Consider the following 19,256-nt stretch of genomic DNA (forward strand, 5'->3'; position numbering starts at 1 on the left):
CCCAAGCTGCAGGCCAGGTCCCTGGATGTGGGCGAGCTGGACCCAACAGGAGAACTTGCTCTGCAGTGAACATGACTGGGTGACCCCAGCATCCCCAGTAGGGAGAAGCTTCAGCTTCACTGCTGCCCACAAATGTAGACCAAGTCCTGCATGGACAGCTCTGTGCGGGCTGCTGCCAAGAAGGCAAAGAGGAAGGGGACATCCCAGGATCTCAGTCTTGGGAGGCAGGTGGGAGTAGTTGCGAGTCTCTGTGGTCAGTTCCGAGAAGGAGGCAGGTCCAGGAGGCTGTGGGAGCCAGAAGAGGCACTCCGGCCAGAAGACGAGACTCTGGCTGCCCCCACAGATGTTTCCCAAAACATTTCAGAGGAAAACCTACTGTCTCAGAGGGCAACTGAGAAACAAATTTCTTTGGGCTTTCTTATGCCTGCTAGATGAGGGGAAGAAAAGGTTTCATAAATGAGCTTTCCCTCCCCCACCAGGGTGGGAAGGGGAAAATGGAGCTATTGATTGGCCCATTTAGAGTGTCGACTTTGATTTGGTGTGTGTCACCTGGGCGACTAATTGGAGACGCGCAGCTTCTGATCAGGGGGCGGCTTGGGGCCTCCTGGCAGGTGATGTGGAATTGGTGCCACCATCATCCTGTCTGCCTTCCTGGCCTCATGGCACCACTCAAGGACAGGACCATAGTGGCAGGATCACTGGCTGTGCTCACGTTTAGGCTGTGTGTCGCCTAACCATCCCCCCTGCACACACTGAAAAGATGGGCACTGGAAGCAAACTACTGCACTGTTCTTGTTGGGGGCCAGGAAGGAGACACTTCCCCCCAGTCCTGTGGGGACCCCACACTGCCAGTGCTTGGTATAGCCCCACACCCTGCCTCCACCGTGTCTGAGCTGCTCCTGTGCCAGAGAAGCTGTGGTTCTGCAGGCACCCATTCCCCCATCTGGAAACAGCTCAGCATCCCCCAGGGGAGTTACCCCGACCCCTCAGTCCAGTATCTCAAGTGGGCTGATGGACCCAGGCTCTTGGTTGATCAGATGACCCGGGCCTGGCCAATAAAGATGCTGCATTTCTCCGGCCACAGCGATTGGTTCAGGAGGGGTTATGTAGCCCAGGCAGAGCCAATCAGAGGCAAGGAGTATCACGTTTTAGATTTTGCAGCACTTTTGGGAAAGAAGCAGGTCGTTCTTTTCATGGGGGGGGGAGTGGTCACTGAGCTCATAGGACGTTGACAAGGAGCTCATCAGGGTTTGCAGTAGCTTGGGTGCCCTGGGAAGTAGACTCTCGACATTGCCACAGATTTTAGCAAGCAGAGCATTCATTAAAGGGGGCCTGGGGATGACCCCTGTGGAAGGCGGGAGAAGGAAGTGGAGGAGGTAGAAGGAGAAGTGACAACCTCAGCCACCCTACAAGGACCTCTGGGGCTAGTACCGAGGTGGGCTGAGATGACCAAGGCTTTTTATCCTCACATCCATCAGTCACTGGGTCTGGGCCACCAAGAAAAAGGATGTGGCCTTAGCCAAGGCAGTTCTCTCCAGCCAGAGCAATCCTTGGAGGACCAGGAACTGTCTGCTGACAGCCCTTCCAGCTGGGAGGAGTCTGTGCAGTGTGTCCCAGGCCGTCTTTGTTACCACTAGGGGAGATGTGAATGAACGAATGAAGAATGAAAACTCTGAAAAAAACAGAGCTAAGAAATAAAGCCATATTGAGACTTGAAGACTTTGCAGTGCCTGACCCATTCCCATAACTTCTTGCTTCAACCAGTTTGAGCTGGACTTCTGTCTCTTGCAACCAAGAGAGTTGACCAACAGAGCCTTACCAAGGGTGGGCATTCAGTCCAGGTTTGGCCAAATTAGTCGCTTCAGGGTCTAACATGGGAAGGCCTTGTGGTGACAAGAGCTGGGGAGAAAAGGTCTAAGGGGTCAGAAGGGAGCCCTGGAGCTCACATCTGAGGCCAACACGGGACACAGCCAGGGCATCAGAAGTGAGCTGCCAGGGAGGTGTGAGGGGGAGGCAGACCAAGGAGAAAAGTGGGGGATAGAGGAAGGTCTGCAGGTGCCCACCATCCCCAGCCCCTCAGTGCCTAGTGGGGAGCACTGGGTGACACTGATACTGATTAATGAGAGCCTCCTGGCCACAGGGCTCAGTTCATGGGTGGGCAGGTGACCCTAGCAGGACCAATTAGAGTCAAAGCACCTCAGGCCCAAGCATTCTACCAGAGTTAATGTCTCCAGACTGGTCCCAGTGTGCGCCTTCCTCCCACCCCCACCATGGGGTTATCACCACATCCCCTCCCCTGTAGGTCCCCTCTCCAGCCCAACTGGAAGCAGGCCGGTGCTGTTGAACCTCAAGCCTTGCGCCCTTTGGGCCAGACCTTCCTGGCTCGCAAAATCTCCTTGGGAGCAAGACCAGGTCTCCAGTCATCTCTGATTGCTCTGCCACCTGCCCCTTTCCAGTGGACTCAACACATCTGATTCACACTGAACACACATTTGTTTAGCCGAGAATGTCAGACAGAGGTGGGGACTGGGGGAGGCAGGGAGAGAAAAGGGAAATTCAATGACAGAAACACACAAATGAAAACAAAGTCTAGCTGAAAATGCTGAGTATGTCCTCGAGGCTCTCAGAATTCCCAGCCATGTGGCTCAAAATTGAGGGAGGGAGGAAAGAGACAGGCAGGGAGGGAAGGAAATGCCAGCTGCCCTTTTCCCAATGACTTTATATGCCCCCAACTTCATGACAGGAACTTGCCACTGCATTACCTCAAATGGCCGCCCAGCAAACCTTCATGGAAGGACAGATGAGGAGACCAAGGCCTGGGCAGTGGCAGAGTGTCCGGCCTTTACGTCTAGGTGCTATTTCTACTCACACCGAAGAATGGGGTGTGTGTTTGGGGTGAAGGTATACCAGGAGAGGAGAGCAATAAATCCATGAGAACAATTAAGTGATTCCCAGAATGAATGTCCAAAAGTATGGATTATCCTAGTTGAAAGGACCCCCAAGCCACAGACTCTGGACCCTGCTTTGCAGATAGGTAACTGAGCTCCCAAGCTAGCCCTATGTCCTCAAATAAGTGACAGGACCAGGAATAGGATTGGGGTCTCCCCGTTGGGTCTCCCAATCACCAGCCTGAGGCTCTAGACACGCCTGTGAGCTTCTCCTCATTCCAGAGACCCCAGCGCCCCTCCCCAGGTCAGCGAGGGAAGAGAAGAGTCCACAGAGGGCCCCTCTGTCTGAGCGTGGAGCTGCCTTCCCTTTGTTTAAGCCCATTGTCTTTTGTAATTAGAAAATAAATTACTTTTTCTCAAAGAAGCATGCCTGGTTCTAGCTCCATGGATAAGAGGGATAAGAGGCAGGGTGCATCCGTGGCCTGACAGGTGGAGAGCTGGCGCCCTATCAGCCCATCCCGGCACTAAGGCCTATGGAAAAGAGGGGGTGGTGGGGGGAAGCTGGTGGGAAGGAGGCAGGCAGAGGAGGAGAGGGCCTGGAGTTTGACTAATGCAGACCCTTTGTGTCTGCAGCACCAGTCCAGCATCCAAGAAAACAGAATCCAAATAGTTTTTGAAAGAGGGTCCCTTGGGTTCTTACTCCAGATGGGGAATGGGTTTTAAGGTGGCCCTACTGCACTGTCCCACCACGTGTGTGCGTTGACAGCATCCAATCCCGGTGTAGTTGTCTGGCTGGAGCCTGCCGGGCCAGGGCCCCCACTGAGGAAGAGCTGGGCTCCAGATCCTGCCCTGCCCTCCTCCTGTGCTCACTCCGTCCCGCCCCTCTGCCTCCATGCTCACCCTTAGCACCCCCACCCTAAGGCCTTCGCCTGCTGCCTAAAGGTGTCCTCAGCCAACCTGGCCGCCCTCCCGAAGGTCTCTGCCCACCCCGTCCTTCCGTGACCTCCCACCCTGCCCTGCATCTCATTATACCTGCCTGCTTTTTTCCTCCAGAGCTCTATCCCCTTCTCCCACCCTACAAAACTTGTTCTTTTATGTCTCTACCTCCCCATGGATGGGGGTTCACAGTCCTCACAGCAGAACTGGGGCGGCCTCGGTGGGGCAGGTATAGAATGAAGCTGTCCAGGCCTGCAGGCACCCTGTCCACGGAGGCCTCAGCCTTGGAGAGAGGCTTGTCTTCCCAGCCATCCAGCTGGGTTTTTTGAGGGTTTATTTCCCTGTGTCATGCCCATCCCCTTCACTGTTTGTTCCCAGCACTGTAGTTATGAAGCAGAGTTGAGCAGAGAGCAGGGCCCAGGGCTCCTTTGAGGCTGGCATGACAGAGATGGCTGGCATTGGGGAGAGATCCTTAAGGCCAGGAATCTTGGAGGACAGGGCCCCACCCCATTCCTTCATGGAGATTCTCCACTGCATCAGCTGCAGAGCTGAGTTGTGTCTGGTTTAAGGAAAGCGCCCTTAGGGGCTGGTGCAGGGTCCCCAGTGCTCCCTGCCTTACACCTGTGACCTTATGCCGAGAATTTACCTTGACCAATGAGTGCCACCTGGTGGAGACACCTGGGAGGTTACGCCCACTCTCCCATCCACCCTCGGGAGTGGAGAGCAAAGCTGGCTGTTCTGACTGAGCAGAGCACAGGAGCCCAGGCCCCTGGCCTCAGGGCAGGACAGAGCCAGAGATTTGTTCTCCAGAACGCTTCCCCGCCCCAATCCCAGCGGGCCCCACTTGAGACCACATTCTTGCCCGGCACATTCACTTCCCTCCACTTACAGGGGTCCCCTGAGAGCTCCCTCAATAAACCAGGCTCAGGCCCTGCCTCTAAGGGGGCAGCCTCAGCTGGTGAGGGTGTGAACACCACCCGGACCCTCTCCCAGGCCCGGGGAATAACAAGCAGGAGTGTGGGAATGTCAGTTGGCAGAGCCTGAGCCAGGGAGGGCCAGGATGAGAAGGCAGGGCTGGAGGTCCCCACACAGGAGGGACCTGAGCCAGGACCAGAAGGTCAACCAGGGGCCCCAGCAATTTCTAGCCCACACAGGGCTGTGTCAGAGTCCAAGGGTCAGATCTCAGGACCTGGGCAGGATTTAGCTTCAGCACTTATTGCTGGTGGAAGCTTTGCCACAAGCTAAGAACTCAAGCCACCAGTGAGATCTTCTGAGAGACAATTATTATTCAGACCCTAAGGCCTTGGCCCTGCTGGGACTCCTGAGTCCCCACTATTAGAAAGGGCCTCAGGTGTCCCCAGCATCTGTTGTTGGAATTGTACGAAACTAAAATTGCTATGCAAAGCTGCCAGGATTGCTGAATAATAAAGTGAGCTTGGAAGTAGTCCAATGACTAATTTCTTTAATATATAAAGAGTTTCTACAAATCACTAAAAAACACAATGGAAACTTTGTTAGAAAAAAATAGGCAAATGTTAGGAGTAGGAAATACAAAGTTTTCAACTATATTAGATGTTTATTATCACTTAAAATAACATATCACAAATGCAACAAGATGCCATTTTCATCTATTAGATTGATGAATATCAGAAGATTGGGTAATATGCTGTCCAGTGAGGATGCACATGAGCAGACCTTGCACCCTCCAGGTGGGGTGACATTTCTATCCACTTACAAACACACTTGCCCTTGACCCAGCATCACTTCTGAAAGCTCACCAGCAGGTGTGCCAGGACTCGAGGATTGAGGTGTGTGTACAGCATGGTGGTGCAGCAGGACAGAGGACAGAGAAATGATCTCAGTGTCCTTCAACAGGGACTGGTCACATGGACACAGCACATCCATATGGCAAGGTCCACTGCAGCCACTTTAAAAAGAAGGAAGCAGATCTGTACATGCTGATGTGGATAACCCACATGCAGACCACGAAGACCAAAAGGCAAGAGGCAGAGTGCTCTGTATGACATGCTACTATTCGTGTGTGGGTGTATGTGTGTGTGTGCACGTGTGTAAAATATCTCTAGAGTGATGCTCATGAAACTGACAAGAGCCATTGGCTCTGGGAAAGGAAGCTGGGCGTCGGGGTGGGAGAGACACGGAGTTCTCACTGTATTTTGATTCTTGTTTCTAAGATCTTTTCAAGAAAGAAAGTTTAAAGCTAAACTTTAAACAGATGTCTATCTGAGACTCAGGGGAGGGGAAGAAAACAGGAGGAGCCGAGCTAGAAGGGCCCTGGGCCTGATTCAGCAGGAGGGACCAGCAGGGAGCCCCCAGGATGTTCCTGGGGAGAGGGTGGGGAAGGAAGGGACTAGGGAAAGGGGCCCTAACCACAGGGGCAGAGTGAGCTGGGGTGCCTGTGGGAGGCATGGTGGGGGGACACAACCACTCACAGGGTCCCTTCTGGATGGAACCGGATGCATTTGCCAGGGGCCAGGTCCACCGGGGTCAGGGTGGGTAGAGGTAGACTGGCCCATCTGCTTATTAGACTTCAAGAGCTGATTCCCTGGTGGGGAGCTGAGGAGCAACTTGGAAGGATCCCCAGAGTGGGGCTGATAGAGAAACCTGGGGTTTTGAACCCACCCCAAGGACCCCCGACACACACACACACACACACACACACACACACACACACACACACACATACGTCCTACTTAAAGCTCCTCAAGGCTTCCCATCACTCACACACACACACACACACACAAAAAAAAAACAAAAACCGTTCCCATAGTCCACAGGACCCCATAAGGCCCAGCCCCATCTGCAGCTGCACCCCACGCCCACCCCATGGGCACACCCGGGAGCCCTAGCTTCTGACCCACCAAGCCCCGCCCACCATGGGCTTTGGTGAGAAGGTTGCTCCTAGGATGCTCCTTCTTCCCTCACCCACTCCACCCACCACCTACCTCGTGAACTCCTCTTTGTCCTTGGAGGGAAGCTGGGCTACTGCTTCCTTGGGAAGCCATCTCGCTTTCATCAGGGTCTCGAACTCAGTGCTTCTGGCAGCTGTCTGTGCAGTTATTTGATTGATACCTGTCTCCTCACATAAGACTACCAGCTCCAAGAGCACAGGAAGCACTTCCTTTTATTTTATTTCACTTTATTTTATATTTTATTTTATTTCATTTTATAAGTCTACCACGCTTAGAGACACACGCACAAGCCCTCAGTGCACAGCTCACTGAATTCCCACACAGTGCGCACACCTGCATAAGGGGTGCCTAGGTCAAGACATGAAACCCAGCCATTTCCCAGCAACATGCCATGTCACCCTCCCACTGAAGGGGGACCACTAGCCTGACTTCCAACAGTCTAGCTCCATTTTGCTGGTTTTGAGTTGTATGTACATAGAATCATATCTCTGTGATCTTCTGTTGGACAGATGCCCGGACCTGTGAGACCCAATGGTGGTGTTGCCTGTGACTGCCCCTGCTTCTTCTCATGCATTGTCATGCCCCACAGGGGGATTTCCCACATTTATCTATTTAGTCTATGTCAAGGGACATGTGAGTTGTTTCTGGTTGGGGTTGTTTGAATAACACCACTATGTGCATTCTTGTACATGTCTTTTGGAAAACATATGTGGACATTTCTGCTTCACGTAGACTCAAGCAAGGAATCACTAGGCCAGAGGATAAAAGTGTGTTCACCCTTCAACAGTGGACTGCCAAGCAGTTTTCCAACATGGCTGTTCCAATTCTCTGCCCTGCTGCCCATACTTGATGAGGTTTATCATTGTCACAGCGTCGTTCTGACACAGACCACATCTGGTTTATTCATTCTTTATCTCTGTGCCTAGTGCAGTGCCTGATGCCACATAGTAGACGCTTTAAAAGAGTGGGAAAGAGGAATGGAGGGAGAGAAGGAGAAAAGAGGCAAGTGAGGAAGGAAGGGAGAGAAGAGGAGGAAGGTGGGAAGGGGAGGGGGAAGGGAGGGAGAGAAAGGGAAAGGAGGAAGGAGAGAAGGGAGGAAGGAGGGAAGGAAGGAAAGAGGGAAGGGAGAAAAGTAGGGCCTGTCTCCCACGACTGGTGTGATTCTGGCTTTAAGTCCTGCAGCAGCTGAAGCAAACATGAAGCCAGAGGGCTCCTTGGATCCAGCAGGAATTATCTCAGCCCCGGAGACAGCCCCTCGAGCAGAGATCAGAAGTCTAGAACAACACAGGTGCTTTGATCTGCCTCTGCTAAGATGGAAACTTTCCTGGAGGTTTGGCAGGAGGTAGACACCTCCGGACTAGCGCAGCTTCACTGGAAAGGAGAGACGTCATGAAGATGAAGAGAAATAGCCTGAAACAGCATGTTTCAGCAAGGAATCAAAGGCAGAGAGAGCATGGAAGGTGCCTGGCGACACCACGCTGGTGCAGGGTGAGACGAGGAGCTGCCGGGGGCAGCTGGTGGGCCTGAGGGAGCCTTCTCCTGAGGTTAGGAGGGCGCAGGATGACAGAGCCTGACGGAGAGTTCAGAAGGGGAGGATGTGGCTCAGGCCTCCATGTCAAGTGGACAAAGCATGAGAAAGGGAATGTGACAGTGGGGAGGACTCTGTGTGCACACATGTACATGTGCATGTGTGTGTGTGTGTTTAATTTAAACTTGAACAAAGGAAAGCAGGGATGGCAGCGCTAACATCAGACGAAGCCAACACAGTAAGTGTGGTCCAGGGGCTCACTGTATCATGACACCAACAAACACTAAAACAGCAGCACCAGTATTCAGCTCTCGAGCATTTTCTGCGAGCCAGGCACTGTGCTTCCTGTGCCCCACGTGTGCGCTTATCTCCTGACAAGAGCCTCCTCAGTGAACATGGCTCCAAGCCCCATTGTAGAGACGAGGAAACTGAGGCAGGGAAGCTCCACAGTGGCCCTGAGTGGGACGGGGGGCCCCAGCAGCCCAGCTCCAGAGGCCACACTCAGGTCATCAAAGAAAGGCGCAGTGAATCCTGATGCTCCTTTTCCTCACACTTTCATAGACCAAACCACAAAACTCATTTTTAAATGTTAGAGATAAAAGGAGAGAAGACATGACATTTTAATTCACTAATACTCATTTATGGAATATTAAGTAAGCAAAAAATAAGCACAGAGGATATGAACTATGTCATTGAGAAGATAGAATTAATACGTGAGCATTTATCATTTTACCCAACAAACAGAGAATGTGCCATTGGTGGGAAGGTTCAGGGAACATCGTTAAAAGCTGATCATATCATCAGTCCTGGTGAATATGTCAAAAAGATTTTTCGAACAGATCTTTTAGAGACCACAGTCTTGACCACAATATAATAAAGCTAGAAATACTTTCTAAAAATAGAAAGAAAAGTAGAGATTTAAAACTACTCTCCTAAATAACATCTAGGTCAAGGAGGAAATCAAGTACACAGTAACTGATAACCCAGAAACAATGAAAATCAAACCTACATATCAAAACCCGCAGGACGGTCCTCGCCAGCCTCAGAGGCTCGCCCATAACTTTAAACGTGTTTATTGTCAAACCAGCTCACACACGCAAAGAGAACATGAAGAGATGAGGCTTTCAACCTCGGATTTTTAAGAAAAGAACAAACCCAAAGAAAAATAGGAGAAAGAAAATCCTAAAGATAAAAGCAGATAAATAAATTAGAGAACATGAAAGCAGTGAAAATAACAAATAAATACCAGACCTGGTTCTTTGAAAAAAACTAATAAAATAGAAAAACTTCCTGCAAATCTAATGAAAAAAACTGTAAATGTGAAGGTCTTTCCACTTAAAATTCAGGGCTCTTTAATTTTTTAAACGCAGACAGACTATTATATTAAGAGAAAAAATCTCCAGGTAGGCCGTGGGGAGCGGAAGGGGGGCCAACCCACACCGCAGATGTCCCTCTCCCGGTGGCACCTGCAGAACTGGGGACATGAAGTTCTCAGATTCTCCTCTTTGGGATCTTAGGAGTCCGCTGCATGAAGGGGAGCACCCTTACTCTTAGGAGACATCTGGGGCTAGACCGTCCTTCAAGAGGTCCCGAGCATGTGGAATGGGCAGTCCTAGTGGTCTCCTGGGCCCATTTCACAGAAATGAATCTCAGGCTCAGCCAAGCTAAGGGCTACAGAAAGGTTCTCTGCGTTGGCCACCTGATGGCCATGCTCACATGGTTCTCTCCCCCTAGAATGGCCTCCCACCCATCTTCCATGTCATCTCTGTTCTTAATTTTCTTTTCTGATGAATCTTTCTAAGCAGGGGGCAGAGGTCTTAGTGGATTCAGGTAGACCACCGGCAACTTTTATTATTGATAAAATACTCCAAGCTCCCTAGTGGCAACTTCCTTGGCAGTCGCGGAGGCCTGAATGTGAGGAGCTCCACCCAGGCCCCTGCCCTGGCCAGAGCCTGTACCCCGCTGACCCCTCAGAACCCCTGTCTCCACTGGGGCCACTTCCCCCCCCATCCTCACCAACACAGCCCTTCTCACAAAGTAAATGAGGACTGTGTCATTCACCATCAGTGGGCTCTATAGATTAGGTGGGTTCATAGCCCATGGTTACCAAAATAACAGCACAAAGTAACTAAGCGGAGAGCTGACTCTAACGGCCAAGTTTGTTTTAATGCTCTCACAAATTACTTTAGTCTTGAACTGATCACCTCATTAATTTAACATTTTTACATAACTGAGGACATTATATGGGGGAATCAGTTGCTAAGATCATGTCATTTACAACTTGCAAGCGACAAGAACCCAACTCAAACTTGTTTCGCAAAACAAAAAGTAGTGAATCCTTTCCCGTGGGGCCTGGCTGGCCCTGGCTGCTGCTGATTGGTTCTGCTTTCCTGAGTGTGGCCACAACCCCAGGCGGGTCCCCCTCACGCTTGCAAGACAGGCAGCTCTGACCCACATGCAGCCAGCTGGGAACCTCGCCACTTCCAGCAGCATCCTGAGGTCAGCTGGCACTGGGCCACTGAGCCTGCCAGGCCTAGGGGACGCAGGTGTCATCCCCCACACGCCGCACAGACTGACTTTGTTCTCCAAAGGAAAGCTGAAGGGGATTGTGCTGCTGGCAAAACAACAGACGCCCAGGACAGCATGTTTGCAAATTTGGAGATTCATGAAGGTCTCTGGGTGATCAAAACGCGCTCTTCAAAGAAGCAGGCTGCAGGATTTAGGGTGTCCCCTTGTGATGTCTGTTACTTACTTTCAAAGAGTTCCGCACAGAGAAAATGCATAAAGAGAGGAAAAGAGATGAAGCAACTACACAAAAATGTTAACTATTATTGAATCCAGGTGCAAGTCATTCCGATTTCTTCCAATTAGTCCTCCCATTCTTCTCTGTTTTAAATGTTTTCATAAGCAAAATGGCAGAATAGTTACCAGCTAAATTGTTTTCGAACAATAAGAAAATAATGCACATTTTGCTGATAAATGTAAGATTTATTTGTGTCAACCCAAGGCCCCCTTCCCCTGGGTGGTGAGAAAGTGTCCTCTTGCTGGAGCTTGCTACACTGAGTGTCCTGGCAGATAGGCCCCTCAGAAGACAGCCCGGCTAAGAAAGCCTCTGGGCTGGGCCCTGGGACTGTCCCTGAGCTGGGAGCTCTTTGTATACCAGCCAACCTCTAAATGGCATAGACTCAGCTCAGAGCAGACCCAGCCTGGTCTGGGGGCTCAAGGCAGCTCCGCCTTCGGCCTGCAGCACCTGACCCCCTGGAAGCCAGGCCTACACAAGAAGCATCTCCAGGAAGAGGACAAGGCCTCACAGCTGCCGCACTCTACTCCCACTGTACCCGCCAGGGTCCAGACCCGACTCTCCCACCCTCAATGGTCTGCCAGACAAGGGAGGAGTTCTCTTCTGGGTATTTACATCAGCCCAGGAAGCCGGGAGGAAAAGACCTCTTCACAATGAGACAAGCCCCTTCTAACAACAGAAAGTGGGTGTGGAGGGGACTTCTACTGTCCAGGAAATGAAGAACAATATGAATGACATATAATTTATTTTGAGCTGACCCATAAACACCCAGATTCTGCCAATGCTTCTTTTGATAAAGAACGGCCAGGCATCAAAAGGAAGCAGCGTGCAGATAACACTGGGGACAACTCCCAGCCGCACAGTCTTCACTGGGTGATCTCAGACAATCATATAACTTCCTTTTGCCTCCGTGTGCTCATCCATGCGATGGGAATAATAGTATCTCCCAACAGTGTTGTTGTCATGATTCCACACTTCTTCAAGGGTCCCCAAGTTAGAGAATGGACTGTAGACCACAGTTCAGTGAACTGCACCTCTGTTGGAAACCACGGGCCAACGGCATCCTATGACGGTCCCAGCCCTTGTCCACTGGAACAATTCTGTATCCCCTCTGAGAGCGAGGCTGTTCCCTGCAGCCTCACTCCTGGAACTCGCGGGTGTGTTTGTTGAGAGAGCTCTTTGGGGTTCCTAGGAAGAGACACATCCAGGTGACCTAGAGAGAGCTCTGTGCAGTGTCACATGGAGCCCCCTGGAGCCCATGGAGCCCCTTGAAGCCCAAGACATAATGACCCCAGGGTGCACAGTATGGCCAATGTCATGCAGAACCAGGCCTGGACTAACACCATTGCAGAATCATCTGCTGCTCAGAAAGCCCTAGTCAGGGCAGGCAAGTTCAAGCTAAAATTCCCTGCAGTGGGAAAGGACACACACACACACACACACACACACAGAGAGGGAGAGAGAGAGAGAGAGAGAGAGAGAGAGAGAGAGAGAGAGAGAAAACCACAGTTAGCGGAACCTTGAGAAACATAAAACCTGCTCATATCCATAAGGTATTTTACTGTCTTTCGAGCCGCTGCATGGCCATGGTCTTATCTGAGTCTCACACCAGTCCTGTGGGGCCTCCCCACTTTACTGCTGAGAAATGGGTCTAGCTCCAGCTCCCCACTGTCACCAGGAAGCACAAATGACTTCCGAATCTCCCCAAACATGCTTTTCATCAGGGGACTTTTAATCAGTTCAGAAATGTCCTCCCCCTGCCACTCGCTGTGGCTGCTGTGATCTTAGACCCTGCAGAGGCTCCCAGCTCTCTTCTGCAGGTATCTTGTGCCTCCACCTGCAGCCTGGAGGCTCCAGGGGTGGCCTGAGAGATGCTGGAGCTCTGAGGTCTATGTTGCAGGGGTCGGCAAACTACCCCCCACAGGCCAAATGCCCCACCACTGATTCCTGTACAGCATACAAGCTAAGAATGAGTTTTCCTTTTTTCTTTAAGTTGAAAAAAAAGTCAGGCTGGGCACAGTGGCTCACACCTGTAATCCCAGCACTTTGGGAGGCTGAGGCAGGAGGATCACGAGGTCAGGAGATGGAGATAATCACGGCGAAACCCGTCTCTACTAAAAATACAAAAAAATTCGCTGGGCATGATAGCATGTGCCTGTAGTCCCAGCTCCTCGGGAGGCTGAGGCAGGAGACTCGCTTTAACCCAGGAGGCGGAGGTTGCAGTGAGCTGAGATCACACCACTGCACTCCAGCCTGGGTGACAGAGTGAGACTCCGTCTCAAAAAAAAAAAAAAAAATCAAAAAAAGAATGGTATTTTGTGGCCCAAGACAATTATATTGAATCCAAATTTTGATGTCCGTAAATAAACTGTTCTTGGCACCCAGCCACACCTGTTTGCTCACATGATGTCTACAGTTGCTTCCACACTACCACTACCACAGCAGGGCTGAATCACCGAGACAGCAACCATATGGCCTGCACTGCCAAAATTGCTATCTGTCCCTTTACGGAAAAGCTTGGCAGACCTCAGCTTTAGTGCCCCTGTCCTTCACCCCTCTTTGTATCGCCTGGAGGCAGAGCACATTTTCTACCCACTCAAGGCTAGGTTTGTCTTGCTTTGGCCAAAGGTGCATCAGCAGACATGAATGTGAGCAGAAGCCTTAAATATGCATGTCTGGCTGACTCTGCCCTTATGCATGAGAAGAACATGCCTCCGAAGCCACTGCTCTAAGGAAGATCAAAGACAGAAAGCTGGGGGTGCGGCCCCCAGCTCAAGTGTTGGGGTCCAGCCCCACCGAGCCCAGTCTCGGCCCCTGAACGCCTGCTGACCGGGCAAATGTGAGAGAAGAATAAACGAGATTGTTGTAGGCCACTGAGTCTCATGGTGGTTTGTTAAACAGCATTATTGTGGCAATAGCTTGCTGAGGCCATGTCCAACAAGGGTGACTCACAAACATTTGCAACATTTGTTAGTTTTCAAGACTTTTGCATCCATTTTATCAAGAGATCCCTGCTTTATGAATAACGAGACCACAAGAGACAGCAGCAATAATGGCAGGCTCCCACCCAGGGCCCTGGCCCTGCAGCTCCCTTTGTCTGGAATGTTCTTCCCTAAGTATCCACAGAGCACTCCTCGGCTCTGGCGTCTCTGCTCAGCGAGGCCCTGCCCCACCACCTACTCCCCCCGGAAGCCCCCTCCCCCTGGGCACTCCCGACTCCCATTCCCTGCTTTATCACCTTTTTCCATGCTGTGTCGTGTTCTTTTTATTTCATTTCTTCTCTCTCTTCCCCTCTAGACTGTGAACTCTATGGGCCAGGCATTCGTGTGTTCCGTTCACTGCTAAGCTCTTTCCCATCCTGTGTCTCCCGTCCTTCCCAGCACGCTCAGTGCACTCAGCCCTGCCTGGCCTGTCCAGCCCCACCTGTGACCTCTCAGCCCTCCTGGCCCCACCCCAGCCCTGCTCCCTGTGCTTCTGCCACACTGGTCTCCTCGCTGTTCCTCAACAGGCATGGCAGGCCCAGGCCTTTGCATCGGCTGTTCCCTTGGCCTGAAATGCCTGAAACACCTTTCCCCTAGATTGCCCCAAGGCTCGACTCCTCACCTTCCTACCTTCCTCAGCACCTTATTTTAGACTGCAGCTCTTCCTGCCCCCACCCCATGGTGCCTGTCCCTCCCCAGCTCCATTTTTCTCCTTAGCTCTTGGTGCCTTCTCGCACACCCTGCATCCACCTGCGTCTGCCTCGGCCCTGGCATGCCAGCTCCTGAGGGCAGGGATTGTGTCTGCCTTATTCACTGCTGTGCCCCCAGACCTTGAACAATGCCTGACACACAGTAGGTGCTCAGTAAAAACTCACTGAGTCAAGAGGAGGGAGGGAGGAAGAGGGGCCCAGGAAAAGGTGCATGGATTGCTGGGAACCTGCGTGAAGAATGTAAACACTCAGGAGCTGGGATTTAGGAAACTGCACCCCAGAGGCTCAGGCTCTTCTGGGTCCCTAACAGGCCTACGCTTCAGGGCTCGGCTTTAGCACTCCACTGGGCCTTATCTCTCCACACGGAAACATCCTGAGGCCTCCACTGACTAAGCTCAGCTGCAGGGGCTTTTGTTCCACCAGAGCAGAAATGAGAAAGCTCTGTGGGTTTTGCACGCCAGTGGCAGACTCCAGCACGTCAGGCCTGCGGTGTGAGTGCGCTGGGGGAGGGAGGAGGCCAGGCATTGTGGGGAAGTCAGGAACCGAGGTTGCTGGGGGGACCTTGCCACAGCCCACAGCCCGCAGCCCGCAGCCCGCAAGGTGTGGTCCCTGCGACCCCCAAACCGCTCCCTATCAGAAACTCTCATGGAGATGAAAGGTGGAGTGGCAGGAGGGGCAGGCACCCGACTTTCCCTCTGAGCCTCCGTTTCCTCATCTGTAACACAGGACAATGAGGAGCCGGGAGGACTCCGTGGGAGCGAAACCCAGCTAACACCCGGTGCAGCTGCCCTGCATGGCACTGAATGCTTTCTGTACATCACTCGCCCAGGGCCCAGCAACCCTGTGAGAGAAGTAGTGTTAGTGCCCTCCACAGACGAGGAAGCTGAGGCACAGAGAGATCAAGTGACCTGCCCAAGGCCCCACAGTTAGGATGCAGAGCTGGTCCAGGGTCCTGTCTTCTCCAGTCTGCTGTGCACCACCCCTGCTATGTAAGTTGAGCCCCTAGAACACAGGGATGAAAGCAAGAGAAGGAGTATGGCCCAGTCACAGAGAGGATGCCAGGGGGACTTACGCCCCTGCTAAGGACCAGCTCTGGCTTGTGCCTGGCTCAGCCAACCTCTGACGCTATTCTGAGCACAGCCCTGGACTTCCGGACACCTGAGAAAACAAAGCAGGCACAGAGTCCCACTTCGCCCATCTGAGAGTCTTGTGGGTCAGTTCATCAGCCCCCTGAGCCCTGGTGGCAGAGATTAGCTAATTGTTCAGCAACTCACTGCCCTTTCCTCTGGGGCCAGGAGGAATGCCTGGGCATCATTCCCAGCCCTCCTTGCCCTGGGGTGTGGCCATGTGGCTGAGTTCTGTCCAGCCAATGAATGTGGTGAAAATGATGCTCACACACTCGGATCTGGATCATGAAGGCTCTGGTGTGATCCTCCACACATTTTCCTCCCATATCTGCCAGTCAGATGTTAACACCTAGAGTGACTTACAAGCCCCATGTTGACGGTGGCAAAACCTCCATCATCCTGGGTCTCTGAATGACTGCATGGAGCCCCTATCTTAGTCACAATGAAACTTTACATGAGTGAGAAATAGCATCATCTATTGTGTGAAATAGCATCATCTATTGTGTGACGCCACTGAGATTTGGGGTTGTCTTTTTTCTGCAGCCACTAGGGCTGCTCTATCACACCCACGTTCCTTATCTTTAACATAGGGATAATAATTTGGATCTTCAAGTTGTTAGGTGGGTTAAATTAAACGTGATAAAGTGTCCGGATGCAGGGAATACTCAGCAAATATTGATTTAGTGTTTGCTGAAGGTTTGGGTGAGCCCATGGGTGTTTGGCTAGTGTATTAGGTAGGATTGCTTTTGGCTATAAATGACAAGATGCTGGGTGAACAGTTGTTTAAACCACAAGGATGTGTGTGGCTTACTCAGCAGGCCCTCTGGAAGTAGGCAGTCTGGAGTTCCTTCCTTGGCCCAGTGATGACAGGTCCTTCCCTCCAGTGCCCTTGGCCACTGTCAGCATGCCAGCCTCTTACTCCTGCACTTGTCCCTCTGTGGTCCTTGAAGCTGCAGGCACAAAGAAGGGAAGCACCAGAGGGAAATGCTTTCTCCTTGAGAGGCTCCAACTCTTTCTCCATCTGAAAGCAAACTTTTCCCCAAAGCCCCCAGGCGAGACGGCCTTTCCTCATATTAGCCAGCAGCAGGTCCCTTGTCCATTTCCCTGCAAGGGAACATGAATTGGCTCCTGGTGGGCAACTGAAGCATCTGCCAGAGTTGGGAAAGAACATGGAAGGTGGTCAGGGCCCAGAGAGTAGCCGCAGACATCAGAGATAAAAAACTGAGCAACTCTGACCAGGAAGGGGCAGCAGCTACTGAAATAAGGGAGCCCTGGGCCCAGGAAAGACTGGGGCCGATGGAGGCGTGGGGACCAGGCAAGAGGCCAAGTTCACATGCATGGCCAGGGCACCCACAGCAGTGGCGGAGCTGCAGGAGGGGACGTCAGTGACCACGAAGGCCCTAGTTCACCCATCAAGCGTGGTGCAGGGTTTTCTTTGTGCATCGGTCTGAATTATTTCCATTGCAAACAACAGATTCCCACTCAAACTGGTCTGAGCCTTAAAGATGATGAGTGGTCTCAAAAACTGAAAATCTGCAGCAGATCTGACGGAGCTGGACCCTGGGCTTGGGATGTCCTCAGGGCTCAGCCTCTCTGTGTGTCTGCTCTGATTTCCTCTAAGCTGGCACCACCTCATAAAAACCTTTCCCCTGGGGAGGTAGTGAAGACAGCTTCCAGCAGCTCCAAGCTCCCTTCCTTAGCTTCCTGACCCCATGGGAAAAGAGGACTCTTCCCAGTGGTTTCAGCAAAAATCCTGGGGTTTACTCTGATTGGCCAATGTGGTCACGTGTGCAGCTCTGAGGTGTGGGCGGCATCAGTGTCTAGCTGGAAAATAATCATTTAATCACAGGCTTCAGGAGCCAGGACCCTGTGCTCGTCCTGCCCATTCCAGGCCCCAGGGACCTCAGAGCCTCCACTGAGGCACCTCAGAGAGGTGAGTGTGCAGGGGACATTAAGGCCTCTCCTGAGCCAGGACTGGCTGCAGCTCACAGGCCAGTGGACTGAGGGGCAGGGAAGCCATGGCGAAGGGCTGGCTCCTGCCACAGGCAATAGCATCAGTGCGGAGACGAGGCCGGGCACAGTGGGGGCTACACCAGCAGTTCCGGTCTGCAGACCCCACATGGAACGATAAAAAGCTGAACCTCTCAGTATCCTGTCTCCAGACCTGCCTAGGAGCCCCTTGTGCAATGGATGACCACAGCCACCAGCCTTACCTTGATCGCTTCCAAAGGAGGGAGTTCACTACCTCTTCTCTGCATTACCATAACTACTGATTTAGATGGTATCTCAAGCAATGTGGAGACACTCAACCGCTGACCTTCCCCCAACATCAGCACCTCTGAGACGTCCCCATTTCACTGTATACTAGCTCCATTCTTCCAGCCGCTGAGATGAGTCTCTCTCTCTCTCTCTCCCTTTCTCTCTCACAAACACACACACACACACCCCTAACCCATACACAAATCTTGTTGGCTCCACTTCCAGATCCGTGCAGACTCCATCCAGAATTCTCCCCACCCTCCTGCTGCAACCCTGACTGCAGCCACTGCTCCTCTGGCCTGGACAATTGCAGCAGCCACCCCTCTGGTCTCCCTGCCACCATTCCTGACCTTCCTACCAACAGCCAGAGTGAGTCTTCTACGTGCCTGTCAGACGGTGTCTCTGCTCAGCCCCCATCATGTCTCCCCATCTCACACGTAATTCAACGGCCAAGAGGATCCTATGTGACCTGAACCAAACACCTCCATTGACCTCCTCCACACAGATTTCTGTGGTATTTCTCGAACGTGCCACACTCTTTCCCCCAGAACCCTTGCACCTTCTGCCTGACTGCTCTGCCACGCCACTCCTTCACCTCTGCGTAGCTGGCTCCTTTTTGGCACCCAGCCCCCCACACCCTCCCTTCACACCTCCCCTCACACCTCCCCTCCCTTGCCACCAGAGAGCACACAGGATTGACTTCCACAATCACAGGGACTTCAAGGAAGGGAATGAAAGGGGGAAATTGAAAGACTGAGCATGTACCCAATATAGTCAGACATACACACACACATACACATGAGTACAAACACACACACACACGAGTACATACACAGGAGTACACACACACAAGTACACAAACAAACACACATGAGTACACACACACAAGTATACACACATGAGTATAAACACACAAGTACACACTCACACAAACACACATGAGTACACACACACATAAGTATACACACACACACACACAGCAGACTAGGCACATGTGGGGAAATCGGATCTGTTTTGGAGAAAGAAGGTTTTTGCGTCTGAGCTGTAATGCCAGTAAGTCTGTGATTTTGCTTCAAATGCTTCCATTTCCCTGGCCA

General features: G+C 52.0%; 1 long non-coding RNA gene across 1 annotated transcript in view; it reads right to left on the reverse strand.

Annotated features, from left to right (window-relative positions):
• Nucleotides 1-11,889: 11,889 nt before the first annotated feature.
• Nucleotides 11,890-19,256, reverse strand: part of LOC129532366 (uncharacterized) — a 56,939-nt gene continuing 49,572 nt past the window's right edge. The window contains exons 4-5 of the long non-coding RNA XR_008678071.2: nucleotides 16,712-16,850; nucleotides 11,890-12,270 (exon numbers count right to left, since the gene is read on the reverse strand). This is a non-coding gene — a long non-coding RNA (uncharacterized lncRNA). The remainder of the gene's footprint in view (nucleotides 12,271-16,711; nucleotides 16,851-19,256) is intronic.

Source organism: Gorilla gorilla, chromosome 2 (assembly GCF_029281585.2).
Source record: "Gorilla gorilla gorilla isolate KB3781 chromosome 2, NHGRI_mGorGor1-v2.1_pri, whole genome shotgun sequence".
Lineage (NCBI taxonomy): Eukaryota > Metazoa > Chordata > Mammalia > Primates > Hominidae > Gorilla > Gorilla gorilla.